At 42.5% G+C, this 25,178-nt stretch overlaps 1 protein-coding gene across 8 annotated transcripts in view; it reads left to right on the top strand.

Moving 5' to 3' along the window:
* PCDH9 (protocadherin 9) overlaps positions 1-25,178 on the top strand; it is a 761,173-nt gene that overhangs the window by 219,208 nt on the left and 516,787 nt on the right. The window lies entirely within an intron of this gene.

Genomic DNA, 25,178 nt, shown 5'->3' with positions numbered 1-25,178 from the left:
TTTATAAAGGAATCCTTCCCTAAGTATAATTGGTGCTGCTGAATTGTATAGACAGGTTCCATAGCCCTTTTTTTAAGCTGGCCAGTGAAATAGACTGGCCAGTAGGCTTAGGGCAGATGATACAACAGGCAGTTAATTTATGGAATTCACAATACATGGTTTAGATGGCTTTAAAGATAGGGATGGGATGAGAATTAGAGCAAGGGTGGCCCACTAGGCAGCGGCGTAGCGTGGGTTGTCAGCACCCGGGGCAAGGCAAGTAATTTGCACCCCCTAACCCGGGGCAAGGCAAGTAATTTGCGCCCCCTAACCCGGGGCAAGGCAAGTAATTTGCGCCCCCTAACCCCTAACCTGCCGCCGCTGCCAGCTTCTTCTTGCTGCTGCCTGGTCTGGTCTGGTGTGGTTCTCTCCCGCGCTCAGCGCTGCGCTGGGCGGCCGATGCACTGTCCCTCTCCCAGATAGTCCCTCGCTCTCTCTCCGCACCGCACGCCTGGCACCCACCCCCTCCACAGTGGGCGGCGACCCAGCGGCTCGGATCGGATTCGCACAGCCAGCACTGCAGTGAGAGAGAGAGTGAGCCAGGTAGGGGCAGAGAGCTGCGAGTGCGAGCGCCCCCCCCAGATGTTGCGCCCGGTGCGGCCAGCCCCCCTGCACCCCCCACACTACGCCACTGCCACTAGGCAAGCACTCTTTTACCTGAATAGTGAGCAGAACTGGGTGGGGGATGAGGAGTGCAGAGCCTTGAGGGCATATCTTGAGCAGGTCTCTGCTTGGATTCTATTTGCCTTTTTAAAATGTCAACACTTTCCCAAAGGAAGCAGGAAGAAGTAGCAGCCACCCAGTAGAATGCTCCAATGAAGGCAAAAGGTTTGCGTGGGCTGCTTGCCTTGCAGACAGTAATTCACAGAGCTGGATTGCAAACCCCATGATTCCTTGGCAGAAGATATACCATTTCTGACCAGAAAGATGGTCTGCTGGGGTAGACCTCTCTACCAGTCCATCCTTCATTTCCTCCTTCCATGGCTTTCTGTTTCTTTTCGCTCTGGAGAGCAGGATGGGTAGCAGCTGAAGGATGGCTGATGCTTTCTGCATCAAGTTGAACGCTCAGAGAGCATTCTAAGGACTTTCTCAGGATAAGCCCTTAATATTTGAGGGGCACAACTGCTCCTCAGGATGAGCCCAAGGTGGCCCATTTCTATTTTAAAATATTGGACAGACTCAAGGAGGATAGTTCTCTCGACTGCTATTAGGGATGACATTGAAATGGTATGTCCAAGTACTAGCTGGTGGGAACAAGAGACAACTTGCGGGGGCTGCTGCATTAGCCTTACTTGTCAGATTCCCAGGAGCACATGGCAAGTCACTGTGCTGGCAGCAGAACAAGATGCAACTTTCATCCAATCCAGTTTTGAGCACCCTAAATGGCTGCAACCCAACATCACATAGGAAAACTCTTAATGTCTTTAGTCAGTCTTTGGATTACATAACCACTTTAAACTAAAAATGTTTGTGAAGTTCCTTCCTAAATACATTGCCCAGTTTATTCTCCATGGACCACACACCACAACCCTTAAGTCAGGCTAAGTTATGGTGGTTTGCTGAAAGCCAGCAACTAAACCAAGATCTCCTGGCTTCAGATCCAACTTTCTAATTGACAGAGCACCTCTCATACATACTAGGTTATGCCAGTTTTGGTAATCAAAATTATTAATGTTTCCAATTGTTACTAAGTGTATTTTTCCTGCTAAGTTTAGAGAAGCTCAGGAATGGACTCGTTTCACAATTAAATAAACAACAAGAAACATAACACAAAGTTATGGAAGCATTGAGTTAGCCTTATACTGAATTATTTGGCACCCCAGTATGGCTTCTGGAATGGTTCTGTTTGCTCATGTAAGAACACTTTCTTCATATGGGTCACACAACCCACTGAAATAAAATACCACAAATTACAACTGTATGAGGAATCTAGCTCTGAGCAAACAGAGTTGATGCAAATGTTACCTTAAAAACCAGGGATATTCAAACATGACTATGAATACACATTCCTAGAGAGAATATTTACTTGTCCTATCCACACTCTCTTGGTTTTCCACAGTGCATGAGGATAAAAATAAGATTTGCTTGAAATTTTACTTCAGTCTGATGAACAGTTTAGGACTGACTGTGTGAGGCCTGTCTGGGATAATCTGAAAACTGCATCACAACATTTACCTTGCAGTCTTTCAGATTTTCATTTTTAAGAGCAACCCATAGTTTTATATTCTGTCTCGGCAAATTTTAAATGAACATCTAATACTGGCCTCGTGTTCTGTGTACATACTGAAATGGTGGTTATCTGGATTGTGGCTTATTTTATAACTAAATATAGGTATTTACTTGTGGTGGGGTTTTTTGTTTTTTTTTTTGAGAGGCAGGGTAAAAAATCTGATGTCACAAAAGAACATTTTGGAAACATGATCTGCAAAGTGCTTAGTCATGAATCTTATCTGAAGCAAAAAAAGAGCACATTTAATTATGCAATTTTGTAGCTGTGAAATAAACTCTCCTATTTGAGGAAAAGTGGCTATATTATAATTGCTATAAATGGATAACACAATTTCCTCTGTTGTTTCTTTGGGATGGAATGTTGTTTGTCAAATATGCCAGGGAGCCATGGGTTATTTTCCAATTAAAATTGCTCTTCGGTCTGGCTGTGATAGCATATGGTTGTGTTAAAAAAAGAAGAAAAAGAGTCAATTTAAATCCATTTAAAATTATTACCTAATTCTAAATAAAATTGGTGTATATATGTGCCAATGTGAATCCACTTGAAATGTACCCACTCAAGTACTCCAAATGCATGGTATGCATTTGTTTGCTAATATATAAGATAATAATCATGCAAATATAACCTTCAAAGGAAGCTTATGAATCACTCTTTAAAGCATTATCGAGAATTGCATTTAGGACCCACCACCAAAAGCCAACAATATTACAGCCTTTGCCAGTCTTCTGATGATCTCAAATGGATGCATGTAATATGTAGCTTCAGGGGAAATGGTCCAGACCAACACAGACAATCAGAAATTAATTGTACTCTGCTGCTTGAATAGAAGAGCTGGATTCAGCATTCTGGTTCATTATTGTAGCTTACAGTGGCTCATCCTTCCACAATCTGCCTGAGATGGGACAGGGCAGGAACTCTGAGCCAGGTGGATTCATATCAAGACTGCCTCTGAACGCCAGGTTCTGCTTCTGCCTCCCTCTCAAGCACCTGCAAAGCATACAGAGGAGCAAGAGGCTGAGTTCCATTCCCAGTGTGGTCCCCATTTCAGCTCACTTGACTTTGCCCCCACTAATGGCTGTACAGAGGCCTTCTGTAGTAATGATTAATTCCTAGTGGTGATCGCCCTTGTGTGCTTCTGCAAAGCTCTTGAGGCAGGCAGGCAGTTCTCCAGCAGATATTTCATGTTTCAGGAACAGCAAGGGGAAGGAAGAAATGGTGAACTGGTGTCTACCCCATTGCAGCCAACATACATTATATGGGGGAAAGGGATAGGAGAGTATATGTGTTTGAGGGTGTGCATTTGAGACTGTGTGGGACACAGCAGAAGTGTGTGCAAGGGCTAAAAGGTTGTCAACATGTTTGTGAAGTGGAGGGAGCTTTTTTCCTACTGCAAATGGCAGATGTGGATTCTGACTGGGCTTATGGTGCAGACAACAGGTTTAAATCTTCCTCCTATTCCATGGTCCCAATATGCCTACCCCACCCCACCCAGCTGTTTCTGAAAGAAAGAAAAAATCAACTGCACAAAGTATCTGCTGTTTTTTGTCAAGTGGTTGCAAGGAGAGAAAGACAGTGAGAAATTCAGTGCTGCACTTCAGGTGTAAAGTGTACCCTCTCTTGAGATACTAAAGAAGGTGATGCCTCTTGAGTCAATGGGGTTGAGGTACACGGGAAGACTCTTATGTAGGGATAACCAGCACTGGGGGGTGTTTCACATTGAGAGTATGAAAACAATGTGAAAAAATAAAAGGAATAAGAGTGGTAGACAAGAGGGTGAAGAAAGGGGAGAAGGAAAAAAGAAGAAGAAATGTCCATTAAGAAGGCTGAGGTGATTCTCTGGTGAACTCTGAAAACAACAGAAGCAGCATTACCCTTCCTCCTCAAATGAATAGTGAGTTGTTTAATAAGACAGATAACAATTATAGGTTTTCGTTCCAGCACCATTGGTATAATATTTTTCACAAGAACACTTAAGTGCGTGTGTGTATGTACTATATCAGGTCTAGGAGACCCCATTATGTTAGCTATTCCATGAATAATGCATAGTAAGATGAACTCCTTCCCAGCAGGTCTTCCAAGAAGTAGAAGAAGTGGGGGGGACGGGGGACATAAAGTGAATGAAACACAGAGGAAGCTGGAGTGGGCTGTCCAAAATATTTTACACTTTAGTTTCAGATTATTATTTTTTAAAGACCTTGTAAGAGTATGTCGGCTGCTCAAGGGTGGTACAGTGGTGGGAAGTTATTCAAGGGGCTGAAGTCTCACTGCAGCTGTGACCTTCCTACATAGCCCTAGGCAAGCCATGCGCTATCGGCCTCTGCTTCTGACCTGCAGTAAAGGAGATAGTAATAATACTGACCTACCTTGCAAGAGTGTTCTGAGGATCCTTGAAAATGTACGGGATGGGATGGGCTTTAAAAGTACTATGCACAGGCTAAGCATTGTTTATTAATAAAGCCAATTGTCTCCAATGCCCACCATTTCACTTTCTCGCCTCTTGTAATCAAGTTCGTTCTCCTTTTAGGTGAGCAATTGGCCACCCATATTTCAAAATTAGTTCCGTTAACAATACTTATGTGTCGTCTTATGTTTATAATTAGAACAATTCCTTTTCATTAGATTCCTTTAAAAAAATAAATCAGGAATTCTGAAATCGACTTTGTGTGAATGTATAGGATCATTACTCACTGTACAAGCAGATAGCAAATCACAATTTTTCATCTTCTGGACTAAAGGTTACAAAAAGCACAGAAGGGCTACACTCCACAGCCTGATGATTTTCAAGTTCAACTGTTTTAAGAATATCTGAATAGTAAGCAGCAGTGAATGGGAAGTGTGTTTAGCTTGACTTTTCACTACTTTTCACTGATTGTGAACATTACATTGTTGAGTAAGAGGTGTGGATAGGAAAATGCTGCAGATTGTGTACCCTGCCCAAACACATTTGCACCAACCCATTTTTACACAATCATTTGCCAAATGTGTAAACCAGGCATCAGCAACCTTTTCCAGCAGGGGGCCAGTCCACTGTCCCTCAAGACATTGTGGGCTGTGTGTGTGGGCTATATTTTTTTTGGGGGGGGAAACTGATTCCTATGCTCCACAAATAACCCAGAGATGTGTTTTAAATAAAAGCACACATTCTACTCATGTAAAAACACCAGGCAGGCCCCAGAAATAACCCAGAGATGCATTTTAAATAGAAGGACACATTTTACTCATGTAAAAACACGCTGATTCCCGGACCGACTGTGAGCCGGATTGTGAAGGAGATTGGGCCGCATCCAGCCCCTGGGCCTTAGTTTGCCTACCCATGGTGTACACTATACAGCTTTTCCTAGACTGCACCACTTCAGGCTACGGGTGGAGAGATGGTTCACATTTGAATAAGCCCCCCATGAAAAACAAAACAAAATTCTCTGAATGTGGAAAGTTATCATGCCATAGAAAGTTATCAAGCTGAACTGTTAATTTGTACAGGATGTCTTTCTACATGCAGGGGACATTTATTTCATTTGCACGGAGTGGCATTCAAACATGCAGAGTTTATCACCAGCAGTGTTTAGTGAGGCAGTCCCGGAAAAGGTTTATCAATAATCAGCGCTATTTTTCTAGAAAAGGAGGTGCTGGAACTCACCATGAACACCTCCCTTGTTCTCTTATAATGGCAATGGCACCCACCTGAGAGGTGCCAGAACTGAGTTCTGGCTGAAAAAAGCCTTGTCAATATCAAATTACTTTGTTGACTGTATAAATGGACGCCTTTGCGGAACTGGACTGCCACAAATAATATACATAAGCCTACTGAAGTTATCAAAGCTTGATGTGTACAAGTGTTTGAGGATTGGTCACTGTCATTGCTGCTTACAGTAAGTTCTGAAAATGCCCATTTTTACTTAAAAATTAGTAATTATTTAAGCTACATGGTTTATGTTAACCAACAGAGTTCATTCCATTTCTCTCTCTCTCATAAGAGAAGTGCTGTGCCATGTAAGCTAGTAATAACTGATAATAGGCAAAGAGTTCATTATCCCCTGTGCAATAGAAAATAAGATTTTTTTATTTTTTACGAACTCAGAATCTCCTACAGGTAAGATTTTGTTTTTATACCTCCTTATCTTACTGCTGTATACATACAGAGAGCTGGTCCACATGTATGGCTAAGAATGTATTGGTTTCCAAGTGCATTGGTTTCCAGGAAGGAGACCACAATCTCTGCACTCTCCCCATGATTTGGCTTAGCATGTCATCTGTGCCCCCCCTCATGATTTGTCTCCTCCAGAGAAACCACAAACCGTAAACCCAAAAACAAACCTAGGTTAAAATTCATGGTTGGTCTGGAGTGAAACAAACCATGAATCCCATTTTGGATAACATACTACGGCAAACCAAGACTTAGCTCAAAGCAGCAGGAGGACCAGAAGAGAAGTAGCCAAACAATCTCCTCCTTTCCTTCATACTTGTGCAATTGCGCTACGGCGCTCTTATGTGCAAAGCAGCGCACTGCATAGTGTCTCTATGTGTGTTGAAAGTTTAAATACTATAGAATCATTGGAGGTGGGGATTTTTTTTATTTTGAAAAAAACTTTAAAATATAAATCTCCGGCTATGCCCCTGGAAGCATATGAGCATTAAATGTATAGCAGTCCTGAAAATGGCAATTATGATTCAAAACAGCTGTAAAAAAAACAAAAACCACAGAGTACCTATAAGAGTTGATAACCAAAGGCAAGGGACATTTAATGCTGACCTTTCTGTGGTTGCCAATGTCTCTCTATTTAGATAATTCAAAATTACTCTATCTCATTTGTTAGTGGCACTCAGGGATGCACTGAATATCCACAAATTTTCTTTATTTATATATTTTCTATTATGCAAAGCTGAAAGGATAATTACAGGTGGACAGAGGGGTTTACTGAGTGCAAATAATACTTAACCTGTAAATTTTTCACAGTTTTTCAAGATGTTGTAAAATAAAGTAAGTGAACAGAAATGTAAATAATGTGCAATATTTTAAATAGCAAACATGGTTAGCATTAAGTTAGACTTGAAGAAAACAATCAGAAGCCATGCAAAATTAAGCCACAGTGGACCAATGTGTGAAATAACAAGTCAGAAAGCCCTTCTCAGTGAAAGTTTGATAGCTGCTTTAGCAGACATGTGTCTCATGCATATGAAGCCCTATGTCATTTGTGCAATGCATTTGTGGAAATATTAGGAAAGGCATACATTTCCCCCATATGTGCTATTCATCAACTGACCTCCCCAAAGATAAAGGAGACTTAAAAATAACCCACCCAGGACTTGATCACATTAATAATAATAATAATAATAACAATAATAATAATAATACTTTTTTCTCTATTCATGTATTTTATATTTTCAGCATGGTAACAGTTCATCTTGTATCTTCATCTACAAGATGCAGCTAGGTTTAAGGAAACATTGAAACATTCCCCCTCCTACTGTTGCTTGAAAAAGACGTGTTTTTCTTCTAGAGGTAGTGAGGAAACTAACCAAGGACATGTAATCTGCTAAATAAAAAAGGAGGGGGGGGGAGAGAATCCCTAAAGCAGTAGGAATGTGCTCATGATTTGTTGGAAACCTTGTCCTCCTCTCCATCAGTACAACAAACCCCACAGGTTTTCTGGCAGAGATTCTTGCTGGAATTTTTCGAAAATTTTGGAACTTCCCTGAGCCTCACTGTGGAGACTGCAGCTGCATGTCTTCACTAAACAGCATCCTGATATTGGCAACCATTCTCCAGGGAGAGTACGGGGAGGGCGAGCAGATACTGGATGAGAACACAGAGGAGGGAGGCGACGTTGCAGTGTGTTGTCTGTCTGACTCCGGCTTTGGAAAATTAAAGCACAAAAGTGAAATAAATTATGGATGGTGCCCATGAATTTTTAAACGTACAAACACATCCTGAAATATAGTAGCAGCAGGGTGATAAACCTACTACTCCCTTTGCTGGCTTTCTCAAATAGTGGCCACTTTTCACGCAACAGCACTCAAGCACAGCCTCTTGCGGCAGCTACTAGGATTCCCAGTTTGGGAGCGTGCTGCCCTTGTTTTGTCAGCCTCAGCATCTAGGAAGTGTCGGCTCACCCACAGCAGTGCTTTAGAATATATTGCCACCCAATGTGGGCACCTCTTGCCTTTTGTATTTACTGGTGTCTTATGCTTCAGTGTTTCTGATGCCCTTGAGGAAACGCTAACCATTATTTATATACAAGGAGAGCACCAACTATTTATTAAGACAGCGTCTGAGGAGCCTGTTCGTTGGGAGGGAGGTGGAAAGGAGTATTCCACCTAATATAGAACAGACTTTAAATTACGGATGTAAATTACTCTGTGACATGTTCAGTATCACCCTTTGGAGCTTTAAAATTGAGAGCTTCAGGCCTTCTGTTCACACAGATACTGGACCTGAGTGGCAAGGCCTCTGGATACTGATCCGAATTAACTGCTTAACATCCAACCCCCTCCCCACTGGCATGTTTAACAAACAAATTGACATTTATGCCTAGTCTGATAAGTACAGAAAGTAAATAAGCCATTCCAGTGCGGTGTAGTGGTTAAGAGCTGTAGACTCATAATCTGGTGAACCGGGTTCGCTTCCCCGCTCCTCCACATGCAGCTGCTAGGTGACCTTGGGCCAGTCACACTTCTCTGAAGTCTCTCAGCCCCACTCACCTCACAGAGTGTTTGTTGTGGGGGAGGAAGGGAAAGGAGAATGTGAGCCGCTATGAGACTCCTTAAGGGGAGTGAAAGGCGGGATATTAAATCCAAACTCTTCTTCTTCTTCCTAACATGGGAGGGAAGGAAGACCATAGAACACTTACTACAGTGGTACCTTGGGTTAAGAACTTAATTCGTTCCGGAGGTCCATTCTTAACCTGAAACTGTTCTTAACCTGAGGTACCAGTTTAGCTAATGGGGCCTCCCGCTGCTGCCATGCCGCCGCCACGCAATTTCTGTTCTCATCCTGAAGCAAAGTTCTTGACCCAAGGCCCTATTTCTGGGTTAGAGGAGTCTGTAGCCTGAAGCGTCTGTAACCTGAAGTGTCTGTAACCTGAGGTACCACTGTGCTTGTAAACAAGAGAGGCGGAATCCCTTTGTGCCAAACAGTTCCCAGATATGGGAATCACCACTCTTTGGCTCACTGGCTTCTTATGGTGCTATCATGGTTCTACAACCATGGAAGAGCAGTGCAGTCTCCACAAGAGTAGGCAGCCACAGTGCTCCTCAGACATTTGTGCTTTGGCATGGGCTCTGTCATATCAGGAAGGTGAATTTGCCATCACTTCACAACACCTCTTTCCCTGTCTTTTATTCCAGCAGACAGCGCCTCCTGTCCACTTGGTGCTTTTGCTCATGCGGATAGGGAGGAAAAACACTCCACTGCCCATATTGGCTTGCGCTTTCCTGCAAGGCAATCCCCATGCCAGCTGAGAGGCGCCAACTTGTGAGCGAGATTTGGAGGGTGCAATGTCACACCTGTGTGACATGACACGTGGGATGTCGGGTGGAGCCAGGAGGTGGAGCCAAACATGGTGGCAGTGCAGCTTCCATGGCCATAGCTCTTCTCTCTGGTGCGCAGCCTCCTTGTCCTTTTCCTCCTCCTGCTGCCGCCACCACCAGCCGGGAGCTGCTTCCCTCTACTTCCCCTCTGTGGCAGGAGGAGGAAGAGATGGAGATGGGCACTGAAGCAACGCCACACTTGGCTCTGTGCTCGGACTCTTCTGCCTCTTCTTTTTTTGACATGAGGGGGTGGCCCCAAAAAGAAAATTAGTTGGGAGGGGGGCTCAAAAGTGCCGGGCCCCCAGAAACTGGCACCCCTGCCCCAGCCCCATTTGAAGAGCAGTGGTGTACTTTGAGGTCAGAATTCATTAATTCTGGAGATACTGGATGTGGAGTTCCACTCTCACCTTCTTTTCTCTGACTGGTTTGTTCAGCTGGTAAACATAAGCATCTTTTAAAACATATTTGTTTCTATCATAAGAGTTTAAGTTTAATATCCACAGTAGAAAAATACAGGGCTGATCAGCTGTGGCGTAGCGTGGGTTGTCAGCACCCGGGGCAAGGCAAGTAATTTGCGTCCCCTAACCCGTGGATTTGCGCCCCCTAACCCTAACCCCCAGATGTTGTGCCCGGTGCGGCCGCCCCCCCTGCACCCCCCACGCTACGCCACTGCTGGTCAGAGACATTTAGGCGAACCACAAAATGGTGCCTCCCCACATCCTGGCCAGGAAAGAAGGCGTGAGTCAGGAACGAGAGGGGAATAAAGATCTACATTGGGATATGCTGCCCCTATGAATCCTGCCACCAGAGGCAGTTGCCTCACCTGGCCTTATGGATGGGCCAGCCTTGTTGCCCCCAGGTAACTGGTGAGCTTGGTGTTTTAGTAGAATAAGAGCTGTTTATTTATTTATTTTGCTATATTTTAATACCGCCCTTCAACCTGACAGCTCCCTGAGCAGACCACTGTAAAGCAGAAACAACAACAATAAAATCCATACGATAAAATCAATGCAAGTGAATAAAAGATAGCAGAGCAAATCAATCATTATATAGCCAGCATTAAAACAGTTGCTAAAATAAGTTAAACCACTTTAAAAGCCTGGGAGAACAAGCCATGAAACAAAAACCAAAGTATTTTCCTGGTGCTAAAAAGTTAAGAGCAGGCACCCGGTGAAACTCCCTAGGGAGGGAGATCTCTAAGTGGGGCATCCCTACCAAAAAGGCTCGTCCAGTTCACCTCAGATGCTGGGGCACTCAATACACAGGCAGGCTGATACGGGCAGAAGTGCTGGTTAATGCACACAGCTCACGTGCCACGTGGGTTGTTGCTTTTTAATGTTCCAAGTAGAACTGTAAAATTAAAAGCTCGGGGGAAAGAACCTGCTCCTGAGGAAATTGCGCTACTCTTTTGCCATTTCCACAAAAAGGGGGAATTTATTAAGGCAGAGTTTAATCCCCCAGCACTACTTTATGTGGACCATTTGTTCCTCGCAAATTCAAGCGTGTGTGTGGAGGGTGACTCTCCAAGGGGTTACTTACATTCACTGAGGTGGCCAAGTGTTTCTTTTTCTTTCTTTCTTTTAACCTACAAAAAGATCAGCTCCTGTTCCAAGTCTTTGCCTTCACGGCCCATCCGCCATGTTGAGTGCAGCCATGCTGCCGCTTGGAGTAGTGACTTAGTTTTGTTTTAATAAAGGAAGTGGAGGAGAAACACTCTCCGTTAACTCATCAAATATAAGTAAGCACCTGCAGAACAAAGTCAAATGATTCCCTCAATGAAAATTCGACAATGTTCAGAGGATGCTTCTCTCTCACACACTCAAACACACACACACACAAAACAGCTGGCTAAATGTGCCAAAATTAGCTGAGTGAAACACTTCGGCTTAGCATCAGATTTTCTGAGCTCTGGAAAGTAGGTACCTCATCTGAGCAAAGGTAGGTCACTCATCAGGTCAGACTGCAGGTGGAGAGCTGCAGCGTGGTTTAAATGCCTCTCCATGCAAAAACAAGCACCGGACATAGAAAGCTTGCTTTGTAGCCAAGCCTTACCTGTGACATCCAGTTTTTATTTGTGGAAGTAGAATTCCTTTTAATGGGCGAGCATTCAACCGTGTGAGTCGCCCACCTGCAATCTGAATTCTGCATTCTGAGTGAATACTAGGGTTTTGACAGTGAACTGTACTACGTCTATTCTAATATTTTATTTTCTTTAAAATAATAATAGTAGTACCTTCTATGGGTGTGACCAGTAGGCGTATCAGATGATTTCTCGCATTTCTGCTGGGGCTTCTCTTGTCGAATTAATTTAAATCTATAATCTGCAGATATGACAAGCATATCAAGTGGCATGTTAAATCGTAATTATGTCACAGCTGTTGTCGCTTGAAGCAGCTACTGTTATGTTGGGAAATGAAATAAGAGGAACAATAAAGAAACAGAATTGCATTTTGATCTTTCTGCATTGCATGCATCACAGAGCTGTTTTCCTTTTCCTCCTGTTAAGACAAAGCTGTGTAGAATGTTTTCTCACAATGGCAGAAATACTGCATGTTAAGGGGGAGAAAATATAGGAATTGCATCAGTCCAGTTATGCTCATGACAATATCATAGAATTGTAGAGTTGGAAAGACCCTGAGGGTCATCTAGTCCAGCCCCCCTGCAACGCAGGAATCTCAGCTAAAGTATCCCTGACAGATGGCCATCCATCCTTTGCTTTAAAATCTCCAATAAAGGAGAGTCCACCACCTACAGAGGGAGTTCATTCCACTGTCAAACAGCTCTTACCACCATAAAGTTCTTCCCGATGCTTAATTTAATTGAGTTGTACTTCCAAGAAAGTGTTGACCCAGTCATAAAATGGGGTCTGTGCAGGCTGTAACAACTCCATCTGTGCAGATGTAAAACCAGGTTAAAATATCTTTGTATGTAAGGAAAAAGACTTTGAGCTCAGTTTTCTTCCTGACATGCTAAAGAACTAGTATGTTCCTAGACATTTTAGCATTGCGGTAGCGGCAGAACATTCACAAGTGCAAAATGGAGGCGTTCCAGTTGCTATGAGAACTGTACCATGTTGTGATAGGGCCTTTTACATAGCACAAAATTGGGAGGGCACATGCTTATAATTCTCTGCAGGCAAGCTGAGACATGGTCCACATAGATGCATCAAAGGACAAAGAGGCAGGGAGACAGGGAGAGGCAGGGCAGAGCAAGGCAAAGAAAGCAGAAGAGAAAGCACGCAGGTTCAAGTCCCAGGCATGGGTCTCTAGACAGCAGATGCTGACCAGCACACACATAGCCTTTTCCAGCTTCATTTTGCTGACAAAGAGAGCTGGAAGCCCAAAAGAGCTCAGGTGGCCTCAAGTGAACTTGTGTTCCATGGCAAAGACAAAAAGCAATGATACTTTACAGTAATCCATGTGTACTCCCCATAGTATATGTGGACCATATAAATTATCCATATTAATTTACCCTTCTTGCACACTAAGGGTACATAGGACAATGTATACACGTTTCAGGGCAGATCATGATTATCTGCAGCTTGAACATGCAATCAAGAAAAATAAATATGGCTTGGTCTTGTATGTTACAGGAAGCATGTGGACTGTATGTTTCTGTAAAATGCATAGCAGCCCTATGTGTGCATTAGATTGTATCCCAAGCTTAAAATAAAAGGGACAGCGGAAACTCTCAGATTTCATTCATATTAGTGAAACTGCACTAAGACCATGTGGACTGGGGTGGGAAACTTAGGCTTGGGAATCAAATGAACCCCTCCAGGAGTCCCTGTCTGTCCCTGGGCAATCAATGTCTGGGTCCCATGCTGAGGCCACACATCTTCCCAATCTGCTCCCCTCCTTCCTTGAAATGGATGAAGGCTGGAGAAATATTCACATATATAGAAAACTCTGGTGTGTGTGGTGGAAATGCAGCTTATTGTCCAAAGGAAAAAGTCATATCCATTTCTCTGGCCACTGTTCATGTGGCCCCTGGAAAGTTACTCATGAGAAAATGTGGCCCTCAGGCTGAGAAAGGTTTCCCCGCCCCTGACCTAGAGGCAAACTCATGTCTGTAGCAGATGTACCCATTGCACTAACTAAGCACAGAACAACCTTAGATGTGCTCTTTCCAAGAGACAGCAGCATTGTGGTTACGGAAGGCTTCCGATAAGAGAGAGCCCACCCTCAGCACAATATTAAATTTCATCCTTGACATGCAGAAAATGACAACACTGAACCTATTAACCTTCTGCTCTTTAACAGTAAATATGAGCATTCAGCAACTCTTCCCTCCGCCAGAAGCTAAGACAACTTTATTAAAAGTTGGATCTCACGATGACAAGATGACATCAAGATAAATGGGAATGCATACAGATGCAGTTAGCTTCCTCCTTTATTACTGGTTTATCTCGAGAATGAACACAGGTACACAAATGTGGGCAGGCATCTCTGCGAGTCTGCCCTTTGGATTCTCTCTTCTGCTGCTTTTACACTATTATTTTAAAAGAGTGAGTTGTTATTTTCCATGACAGGGCATAAGATCACATGTAGGATAAGAACAATTTTAGAGTGAAAAATGGGAGGTAAGAAACTAGTGTGTTCTTTCTAAAGCAAAGCAGAATTGCACACACACACACACACACACACACACACACACACACACACAAAAGCAAGCACTGCATTTTAAAAAGGAGGTTTTTAAAACAAACAAAAAATGCCATCTAATTGATGATTCTCCCTTGATAGCTACAAATAGGTGATATCTTTTGAACAGACAAGTAGTAACTTTGTTACCCATGCATCTCCCTTACCTTTGCTCCCTTCCATTGTTGGCCATACTGTCAAAGTTTAGTTAATAAGCTCCCTTGGGTAAGTACATGACATTCTTGCTCATGCTCTGTAAATCACAGTGCACATTAATGGCATGATCACCATCACCCTGGCAGCAGTACTAGGGTGGTAAAAAACAAAATGAAACCCACCCTTCTCTGGTGTAGTATAGCAGGAAAAAGACGCCTACATTTTGTGCTGCCTTTTGCTGGGGGTTGGCGGTGGGTGCAAGGAGGTGTTTCCAGATTTTTCAAATGATCCCTTAAAAATAAAATAAAAGACACCTACTGTATGTGGTAAGCTTTCAGAAAACATGACTCTTTGTATTTTTATGTGCTGCAGCCCAGAATTCTACTACTTTATTCTGTGTACTGAGTAGACATCATTGCAATTAATTTTTAGATTTCCCTTTAACACTAATAAATGCCATACGAAATCAGTTCTTGTACACTGCTCCTCAAGGCTGGTGGTTCATATATATGGGCTATGCAGCGCCAGGAATTTTCCCATTCTTGGAAGTGTTGTGGAGTCCTTGCCCACATGCATCTCCACTGCACTCAATTTTCATTTATTGAATTTATATATCACCCTGTACCTGGAGGTCTCAGGGCGGCTCACAGAATAAAATCACAATATAGAACCGCAAAATACACAATCAAAACAACAGCAACAATCCAATAACACCCCCCCCCCAAAAAAAACCCCACCACATTTTAAAAGGGCATGGGATGTCGTGAAGGACCCTCAACCACTGAAGTGATTAGGGAAACTGTGGTAGAATTCCAAGAGTACAAGAACCGTGTGTGCCCTGAATCAGAGTGACAATGTTCGCATTTCTCTCAATTTCACTGTCTTTAGCATCATGTTTCAATTCTGTGCCTCTGTATGCATGTTGGTCTGGCAGTGCTTTTCCCAGTCTAAATTAATTTTACCAAAAGGCAGCGTGCCTTTATGTTCCCAATGTTTTATGTGAACTTGCTTTCTAGAAATAAAGCAATATCCTTTCTGCATTATGTACAGTAATTCTTCTTATATTTGTAAGGGGGCAAGGTGAAGGGGGCAGAGAGAGAATCACACTGATAAGAGGATGCCAGTGTCCGCTGGTGAGCACTCATCTTCATTCAGCCGCAAACAGGGCCATAGATGCCATTTTGGTGCTGACAGATGTGACTGAATGCTTTCCTTCTGCAAGAGAACTGTTCCTTGTCCTCTGGAATGGGAAAAATGGGCTTCATCCTCTTGGCTCCATTAATAGTGTTCAGATACTAATGGATCCGTCTTGCAATATTGAATTTACACCTGCTGATAGCTACCAGCTCAGGCTTGATTCAAGTCAGATATATAGATCATTTAGGGGCCATGGACAGATTCAGGGCAATAGCTTTTTGGGGAAATGAATAAGAAAGTGTGATATGACACTAGTCCATATAAAAAAATGGATGGATAGGTGGAAAGACACTTTTACATTTCAAATATTGACTTAGATTGTTAATCTTTGTAACAGTGGGAAATGGCTAAACCATTGTGCTGGAAAATTTATATAAAAACCTTTAACATTTTTAAAGCCACAATGAAACTACTGATTTGCAGTATTAATTTTAATTTTGGAAAAATACAAAAGAAAGGATCAGATGTGTCTTCAGGATTTGTGCTAGCAAGTCTTTTACGTAGTTTCAGATACTTTTTTAAAAAGCGGGCATTTATGTTTTCAGATTGTGTAGGTATGTGACATCACATTATATAGAAATAGGTCTGAGTTGTATGAAAACTATCTAAGAAATTTTCTTGTTCTATCAAAACTCTGCTCACCCCACCCCTATCTCCTAGAAATTAGCTTTCATATGTGTCTAACTTCAGCCCCACATAAACTCCAGTGGCAGAACCTATGTGGAAACACTGCTTCTAGGAAACATTATTTTATTTCCTGGCCACCTTTTGAGGGATTTTACCTTAAAATAGCATCAAAATACAGGGGAAATAATCAGATCTGAGTTCTAGAATGGAAAGCAAAATGTATATTATGTACATTATGATTATATACAGGCTGCATAGGTGAAAAAGAAGGAAGACAGAAGTTTAAGAGATTTGCACAGAACTAGAGTTATTGATTGCTGGAATGGTTTAGAATTAGATAAGACTATAATATTTGACATAATTTGATATAATAGCATAATTGTAAAGTGATGTTTTTGTAAAAAATATATATATATTAACATATAGTATGACGTTGAGCACTGTGAAATATCATTTCACCTTTTAAAAATGCAAGATAGATTTCTTAAATTTGGATAGTCAGAAGGGTTTAATTTCCTCATGTTCTTCTTTTGAACACATCTTTTCTGCATATTATCCTTGTTCCTCTCTGCAACCAAGCAATATAATTTCCCACTATCTATTTTAGGTTGCAAAAATCCCCGAGAACAGGGAATTTTCTATGTTGCTTCTGGAGCACTGTAAGGTGCCATGTGCACCAATATGCACACACAATTCTCAGCATCATCGTTATGCAAACTAAGAAACATCCTAAACATCATTGTGCATACTCATTGCATTGTTTTAAATCATTTAAATCAGAAACAGTGTTTGTTTTTTGGGTGGTGCCAGATAGTTTGGCTTCTGAGGTTTGATTTACACATTGCCCAGCCACCTATTCTCAGGTGTTTGGCTACTCGAAGCCATAAAATATGAGACACATGGCCCCAAAATCATGGGAACACAATGAGAACATGCTCTAAAAAGCTCCTATGGAACACCTCTGCTTCACACACCCATACAGGTAGCAAAACACACTTGTATAAATTAGTTCTGAGTTGCTTACTAAGTGCCATTTAAGAAGATACTATACATGGTATTTTGCCCTATAAGTGCTTCCAGTGTTTTACTTCACGCGGTGGACCGTTCTGCTTATTCCAGTTAGGAAAAAGCATTTTATATTCAGCACATGGTAGAATTTTTTTGTTTCCATCTCCTTGATAGTTCAGGAATGCTACTGTTCTGGGAATATATGTTTTCCCTCTCTCCACCCCTTCCACATATTGCATATTCTCTGTGGGTGATGGGAAAACACCACAGTGCTAAATCCTGTGTTTCAGAGGTAAATTAGTTGCAGTGCTAAGTCCTGTGCAGCAGAGGTAAATCTGGACATTGAACAAAAGCAAATTCAAATAAAAATTAGGCATTCAAATTGCTTCTTGAATGTTACAGGCTTTTAGCTCATTATGGCTGAGTACTGTGGCTTAGAGTGGAGAGTTAAGAGATGAAAATACCTCATGAAGTGGCAGCATGAATGAGGCTTCAGAGATACACAAAGTAGTTTTCTAAAGTGCTACTTCCAGGCTATCAGAAGGTTGCATTCAATTACTAGCTAAAATTAGTTTAGACGAGGAGGGTGGAGGCGTTGTATATCATTTCCATTCATGCAAACATGATCTAGTGCAGCCTCATTCAACCCAATGGCTGAGAATGTCTCAAATATGTGTGAGAAGTACAACCTGTGTTCTCGTTGTGTTCTTAACTTTTGTGAAGTGCTTTAGATAATAAGTAAAAATAATTTACATAGGGTTAGCTTGACATGGAGTTGTTTTAGAGGGCAGGCAAAAGGCTGAATTAAAATAACTAATGGCTGCATCTTATGTTATAGACTAGAGACATGGGATGACTTGAAAGCAAGGCAGATGTCTTGTCAGAATGGATAGTGTATATGTCTGGCTCCCAGACAGTCTGTAGAGCTTCCAAATTCCATTAAAGGGTTTGGCAGTTCACAAGTCTGGCGAAGACCCAAGCGTGTATTACCCATACTGACAAGGGCCTTGAAATCCTTCCCAAAGACATGAAACGTCATCCTCAGTCTTGAGGCTAAAATGTGAGAAGTAATCCCAAGAGTCCCTGATTACAGAGGTTTTGCTACAGGGACTTTTCTTGTTTCCTTGATAAGCCACACGATGCATTATTATGTTTTACAGCATTGTTTGTGGCACAATAATTTAAACAAAATGAAATTCTTAATAGGCTGTTTTGAAAATGCCTCAGGGAAAACGGTGACATATTCAGTGCAAAGTCAAGGAAATGTACAAGCTAACTGTAGATTATCGTTATTGCATAGTGAAGATTCTGGACATAAATTGATGGTGATACATTCACAGCACACAGCCAAATATACTAGAGAGTTCCTGTGACTGTCTTCACCATTGTTTATAGAGGTCTGAAGTTTCAGAAAAGCAGAAAGGGGGAAGATGAAATTATAAAACTCTGAAGATGGTGGGAAGTCAATGAGTACCTTCCTGATTTTGTTTAAAGGTTAAGACTTCAGTCCTCAAAAGAATTGCATCAGGAGAGAAAACCTGCCCCAGAATGCTTAGAACTAGCCATGATAGGAGGGAAAGTTTGAGTAACTGTCAACCCTATTCCCCTGTTTATTTAAAATGTTTGTGGACATGGAGACTGCCCACCTTTCATGATATGAGTTATGAAGGAAGTATATTTGGAGTAATGAGGAACTGAGATGAGACAGGTTTCTGACTGAACCAGCAGAGAGTGCAGGGCACTTTCTGGAAATTTGTATAAACCAAAACATATTGTATTTTTAATACCGATAGTGCTTTTTTGTAAATTTGGACCCATCACACCAGGAATTGGTTCAAGTTTTGATCACCATCTTGATTCAAAATGGCACCCAGCACCCAAACATCAGTGAAGACTGCTGCCCCCACCTCATGTCAGGGACTGCGCAGATGAGGAGTGGTGGAGACCGCCACTCCAAGGGGCTTCTGGGGGAGGGGGAGAGAGTATGGAACCAGAATCATGGTGGTTTGAGACAAGACACACCCAGAAAAAGAAAGGAGCTGGGAAATAATGGGTGATGAAGAACAGGAGCAGGACAGCAGGTTCACCAGCCCTGAATGGAGTCAGGAGTCAGATGTGTTAGAAACAGTGCAGCGGCCAAGTGACACAGTGTCTCTGGAGAGTATGCCAGAGCCCCCTCCTTCCCCGAGAACCAGGCATGCCCTTCGTGTCTCAGAGCAAAAAGCCAAACAGAGACAGAGGGATTTCCTTAGCAGCCACCGAGGATAGCAGGAGGGGTCTGAGGGCTAGGAAGTAACTGCTGTGTGTGTGTGTCTGTGTGTGTGTGTGTGTGTGTGTGCGTGTGTGTGTGTGCATGTGGAGCAGCACTCTGAGTAACGTTGGTTCACGCTTGAGGGTGTACATTCCATGTCTCCCTGTGTTTCTGTGGATTAAAATAAAAGAACTGAAAGAAGCTCTGTACACCTCTGATTTCACTAAACAAATAGCCAGTGAGGTGTTGATGGCGCCTCCTGACACCTCAGTTACCCTCATGCCTAGTTTGGTAATAACGTCCTGAGAGATGTCCGAAGCTAAAGAAGACAGACAGACAAACCACATTCCAATATATATTAGATGTATGTGAAAGTGACACAAACCAGAAATAGACTGGCCAATCATGATGATGATGGAAACTTTGAAACTCCTTCTTAACTACCACCTGTTGTCTTGGTAATAATAAAGTGAGCAACAACTCCCATTCACCTGTACTACTGTATTACTGGCCATACTGACGGCTGTCCTGCTAATATTTGTTGTCCTGTTAAAACAGCAGCATGCATAGTGTTCACAACTGAAGAAACACTTTTTTTCTTAGGATTTTCCCTTTAATTAAATCTATTTTCAAATGCTAGTCCATTGAGACATTGTACATCCATTTGCATTTAAAATCTTGCCAGGTGTAACAATTGCTCCCTCCCTCCTTTCTTTATAATGATTCCTCAGTGATGACATTTGCCCCGAGGTAGAATGAAAAAGTCAAGTCCTCCTTTTAAAATTCAATATCATGACAATAGAGCAAGAGTTCTGTGATTTCAATGAAAGGTAATAATTTAATCAGCTTTCCCCCCATTTTATGTCGTTGTGAAGCAGGTGCTTGTTTCAAATGACTGAAGAGCAACCTCTTACTTGTTGAAGTTTACACAGGGGTCATCTTTTTGAATGTGAATGTGAATGTGTAATATGCTATCGGTATAGAAGAGCAGAATTCCTTGATGGTGGAATTATGCAGTGATTTATGTGGATGGTATATACTTTAGTGTTTCCCAAACACAATCACTTGGGCATGTGATTCACTGGATATAGAGATCATACTCCAGTAACACTTAGGATGATTTTTAAAATCCCATTGAAATCATATGGGTTTAGGGAGCCTTACTTCCAAGTTAAAAAATGTTTTGAACTATCCTATAATGTCACTTTGCCAAAAAAGGTCCGTATAGTTAAAGCTATGGTTTTCCCCAGTAGTGATGTATGGAAGTGAGAGCTGGACCATAAAGAAGGCTGATTGCCAAAGAATAGATGCTTTTGAATTCTGGTGCTGGAGGAGACTCTTGAGAGTCCCATGGACTGCAAAAAGATCAAACCTCTCCATTCTGAAGGAAATCAGCCCTGGGTGGAAGGACAGATCCTGAAGCTGAAGCTCCAATACTTTGGCCACCTCATGAGAAGAGAAGACTCCCTGGAAAAGACCCTGATGTTGGGAAAGATGGAGGGCACAAGGAGAAGGGGACAACAGAGGACAAGATGGTTGGACAGTGTTCTTGAAGCAACCAGCATGAGTTTGACCAAACTGCAGGAGGCAGTGGAAGACAGAAGTGCCTGGCGTGCTCTGGTCCATGGGGTCATGAAGAGTCGGACACAACTAAACAACAACAATGTCACTGTTACTTCTGGGTTTTCGGTGTTCAGGAGCCGAAAGGTTAAAAAACGGACCCATTCGAGAACTGAAGTTTAACTGTATTCTGATATTCATACATACCTACTGCTCAATGAGCCTGAATTCTCCTTCCTCCTACAGTGCAGCCTGTTTCTGTTTTTTAACTGCAGCTTACTACACTTTCTGAAGCCAGGCAAATGTGATTACTTTAAATACTGGTAACATAGTTTATGAAGCTGGTTTATTTTCACTAACCATGGTTATGATTAACTGCATTAAGAGTTCCGATTACATGCAACTTCCTATACAATAATGACTACCAGCTTAGTTTTATTCTTCTTTAATTGACAAGTTCATGAAGGATAGATCTATCAACAGCCAAATGGATTTACTACTAGATGCAGGACAAACAAAAAACAGAGGACATCTTTATGAATTGTTTTTAAGCTTCCAGAAGCACTGGCTGCTAAGGAACTAGATGGATTCTAGTCTGATGAGGACAACCAGTTCAACAGTTGACTGTGGAGGAAAAGAAAGGCGCTTCTGATCATTTCCTTGAGCAATATAACATTTGACTGAATACTTGGCCATAGTGGCAGCTACTTTATGGTTGCAGGTTTTCACTTCTCTCTGTACTGGAACTTAGGTGGGGAATTATCAGGTGCCTATCATTCAAAGCAAGTGATAGCAAGTGACAATTTTCATTTTTTTCAAAATAGCATTCTTTGTGTCACACACACTGAACACACCCTGTAGATTTCTCCCCCTCTTAGTAACCTGAAGAGCTTCAAGTATCATTAACAAGCCAGGCAGGCTTTTGTCCAGGAACAGAGCCGTTACAAATAAGTGCCTTAACACTCTGTGCACGTTAATGCAACAGAACAAGGCTTAGCATCAATTTGAAGGCACTAAAATCCTTTAGAATGCTGCTCCCCCACCATAGGGCAAATCACTTGATAACACACTAATTGTCAGCCACACTCTTCTGAAAGATTGTGGGTCGATGCCAAGTGTTAATATGCTTTTCAGTGAGTTTGGACTGAAAAATCCAACCAGTAGCCATACTGTATTCCATTTTCCCTTCCTTTAAACTTTAACTTCGAAAGGGGAAAAAAAAAGAAGAGAAGTGTCTTTGAAAATTGACAAAGTCTTGTATTAGTTACGGTTATTCTGAAGCTGGTTCACTGAAGGGGGCCTTATTTGCTTTCAGTAGCCAAAGTTAAGGTCACTAAAATTCTTCGCTCTCCCTGCATTTTGGACAGCTATTGTGGCCCCCACCAAATGAGGAATAGCTCTTGCAGGCACTAGTAGATGGGAGTGGAAATGTTTGTGCTATTGTTATACCATATGCACCATGATCTGCCTGTGGGGGAGCTTTTCCTTGAAAAATAGACCATGGGTGAATTTACACCTCTCTCAGATCATTTTCAAAGCTAAGGCAGTGAGTATAGTGGTTATTGATCAGCTGAGGATTTATGGCTGGTCCAACTATCATTGTTCTATACTCACATATTGTTTCTCACACATATAATAAGTAAGGTGCAGTGTTTCATTCAAACTGATGAGCACAAACAGGGGTTTTTACCTGATGTAGGAAGCATCTTGTCAGCTGTGTGCCTTGTTTCCTATGCAAGACCTCAAGGAGAAGAGCACTATGAATTATGGTGGTGTTGTCATTTTGTGTGCTGCTCCTTGGAGATGGCATGTGGCACAGGCTGGCACTGATGTTTGTTTGCTTTGAGCCAAAGGCTGATGTACCATGCGCTCATTCTTTCATAACACAATCTCTCTATTGTTATACTGGAAGTCCCTGCTTCAAAACTAGCTCCACCCTCACACCCACTTGGTGGCCAAGCCAAGCTGTTATCCCTGCCCTTCCTCCTAATCTGCCCTATCTGCAATATGAAGATAATGATACCAATCTATCTTACAGAGTTGTGGGAAGGATTAGTGAGATAACGTGAAGCACTCCATTGCAAAACAGAAATGCCAAGTATCATTGATAAAGTGCTTAGGAGTAACACACACACACACACACACACACACACACACACACACTAAATGCTTCCGCACCTTTCACTTTCTGTATCCAGGAAACATTTCCTACCTTGACTTCTTACATGTAGCAGAGGAACGCGGGGAAGCTGAGTAAGGGTGCTCACTTGGCTCTTGCAGAGCGCTGACCAGGCCCGCTGAGCTTACCCTTTGCCCAACACTCAGTCCAGGGTGACTGGAGGGGAAGGTGGCTAACAGCAGGCAAATATCTTTCAGAGAAGCTTGTTGGCCATTACAATCCTCTAATGGAGGAATTCCTGATCCGCTTCTAAGGAGCCCCAGAACCTTCAGCACTGTGTTCTTTTTAAAAACTTATTAGGCCTAGAACAATGCATCATCTTATTACAGAAAGAGATCAAGGTAAGAGAGAAATACATGCTAAGTAAATGTTTGCCAGTGGAAGCTGGATGCCTAGCAGAAATAATGTTATTACTAGGAAGATCTGAGATTGTGTGTGAGAGGGACCTTCCGCTTAGCTGCAGTTCACGCTGGGGCCTGTTTTGGAGAGTTGTCAGGGGTGGCCGTTTTGCTTTCTCCCACTTGCACTCCATTTAGAGTAAAAAACTTCAAAAGAATACTTGCTGAGGAAATCGGAGATGAATCACCACAGGGTCCTGGCAAGCAGATGGCATCAAAAGCATCCTTTCCGCTACTTCTGAGTAATAATTCAGTGAAATCTTAGAGACCACGTTATTGAAGTAGTCATACTTCATGTTTTCAGTGAAAGAGACAGGTGCAGGTCCTGAACGACTCAGATTCACATGGCATGCAAGCTGTGATCTAGGCACTGTTTCCTCACCCCGCTGGTTTGGTTTCCTCTCTTCATATGCTGCAGTAAAATGCATGGTCTATAACGCAGGATGGTGGATGTTTTAAAGCTGGCAAATAGCCTGTCAGCTCCCCAAATGATGCTTGCCTTTTAACTTTGGAAATAAGAGAGACATTAGAATACATTAAATCTAAACATCTGTGCAGTCTTGAGGAGGAGGCATGCATTATTGCTGAAGTATTACCCAGAGGAAGATGTGGGAATCTGTTTTACAGAGTGACAGAGGAAAGAGCGAGGAGGAACCAGTATGGAAGGGGGAAAGCTGCTGAAGTGTCAGACTCACTCATGGCTGCAGATGGCCTGAGCTAAGCAGCCTCTTTGCAGAGCAGCCTCCTATTTACCATTTCCACTACACAAAAGAAGGGTGCAGTTTCCTTCCATCCTCTGAACTACCGTATTTTTTGCTCTATAAGACTCACTTTCCCCCTCCTAAAAAGTAAGGGGAAATGTGTGTGCGTCTTATGGAGCGAATGCAGGCTGCGCAGCTATCCCAGAAGCCAGAACAGCAAGAGGGATTACTGCTTTCACTGCGCAGCGATCCCTCTTGCTGTTCTGGCTTCTGAGATTCAGAATATTTTTTTTCTTGTTTTCCTCCTCCAAAAACTAGGTGCGTCTCGTGGTCTGGTGCGTCTTATAGAGCGAAAAATATGGTAGCTAATGGCTGTGTTTGAAAAACATAAGCCAGGGGTCAGCAACCTTTTTCAGCAGGGGGCCGGTCCACCATCCCTCAGACCATGTGGGGGCCGAACTATATTTTTTGGGGGGGAGGGGGAATAAACGAATTCCTATGCCCCACAAATAACCCAGAGATGCATTTTAAATAAAAGGACACATTCTACTCATGTAAAAACATGCTGATTCCCGGACCGTCCACGGGCCAGATTGAGAAGGCGGTTGGGCCGCATCTGGCCCATGGACCTTAGGTTGCCTACCCCTGACATAAGCCTTGCC

This window comes from Podarcis liolepis (genome assembly GCF_965112155.1).
Source record: "Podarcis liolepis genome assembly, chromosome: 4".
NCBI lineage: Eukaryota > Metazoa > Chordata > Lepidosauria > Squamata > Lacertidae > Podarcis > Podarcis liolepis.
Note: the sequence above shows the minus strand (reverse complement) of the source record. Positions and strands in the feature narration are given on the sequence as shown.